This window comes from Sinocyclocheilus rhinocerous, unplaced genomic scaffold (assembly GCF_001515625.1).
Source record: "Sinocyclocheilus rhinocerous isolate Xijiao unplaced genomic scaffold, SAMN03320098_v1.1 C36527952, whole genome shotgun sequence".
NCBI classification, from domain to species: Eukaryota; Metazoa; Chordata; class Actinopteri; order Cypriniformes; family Cyprinidae; genus Sinocyclocheilus; species Sinocyclocheilus rhinocerous.
This window is the reverse complement of record NW_015782588.1, coordinates 1-1,249: the sequence shown is the minus strand read 5'-3', so window position 1 is coordinate 1,249 and position 1,249 is coordinate 1. Positions and strand designations below refer to the sequence as shown.

General features: G+C 37.9%; 1 long non-coding RNA gene across 1 annotated transcript; it reads left to right on the top strand.

Annotated features, from left to right (window-relative positions):
* Window positions 1–128: 128 nt before the first annotated feature.
* On the top strand, window positions 129–1,249 carry LOC107736152 (uncharacterized). Its single transcript, XR_001639595.1, has 3 exons — window positions 129–268; window positions 349–464; window positions 1,189–1,249. It is a non-coding gene; the product is annotated as an uncharacterized LOC107736152 (long non-coding RNA).

The following is a 1,249-nucleotide window of genomic DNA, read 5'->3' as shown; positions in this document are numbered from 1 at the left end:
AATCGCGATCTCGATTCCATTTGATTTATCGTGCAGCCCTAACTTACAGTGTGGCCATATATTGAATATACATATGACTTCTTATCAAGAGGCATCATTTTTAAATACTTTTTGTTACTACTTACAGGTAATAGTGGATGAGCATACGCTTGATGTTTTGGTATCATACTGCACACATGCTCTGCGCACATGCAGTTCATGGACTCACCCGGAAGTGTTGCTTGCCCTCTCATCACTAGTGTATGGCAATGGATCCAGGTGTCACAGAGTAAGAATCACAGATCTGGCAACTCCCACTTTTTTTATACTCTTTATAATCTAATCCTCTTAATTTTGAATCCTGGCTAGCATCTTCCAGAGCTCCTTGGACTGAGCGGTATTCTGGTAAACTACGGTGACCCCAGCCAGCCTGACATAGAGTTGCGCCGTTCTGCTGTGCATTGCTTAGCTAATCTATGTCTCAGGTGAGCCATGTGCAATCATGTCATGAATCAAGTCTTCATAACTGGCTGCTGTTTAATATCGATTTAAAATGTAGAAGTTTAACTGAAGGCTGAAATACACTATGCAACTTTTGCCCAGATCTATGCCCCAATTTGCAGTCAAGAAAGCTGAAAGCCAGAGTCAGTCTGCAGATTTTGGACAGTCGGATTTAACAGATTTCACAGAAAATTTCATAATGTCTGATGGGCATCATTTTTTTTTACCTCCAGACTATGATTCCCTCCAGTCTGAGGAAATCAAAATATGTTTGATATTTTGAGGCGATTTTAGAACACTTATTGTTTTTATTTATTGTGTATCTTGTAGCGCACTGATGTGGTACCAAATATTTCCAGCATCCATTCATTTTAATTGTTTTCAGCTAGCTAGAAGATTTGACTATTGATAAAATGTATAAAAGCAAAGAAACTATTTAGCAGCGTAACGGCCCGTTCATATAAAAAAAAGATGACTATAAATATAACTGTATTAGTGCTGGGCCACTTCACAGGGCTATAACGTTCCATTTTTTAAAAGCGCACACAGGGAAAGAAAAGTGATTCCAATGATATTTTTCCTCTGTCATTATTGTTACAATCTTTTTGTGGACTTATCTATTATAGAATTAGAAGGATAATTAAAATGTTATCGTCCTTGATGAGAATGGCACTTTAGAGTTAAATGTCCGTTTTTTTTGTGTATTAGTGTTGCTGGTCAGCCGTATTTAGAGGAGCCATATAAAGGTGTATGCTATGGAATCCTCCTG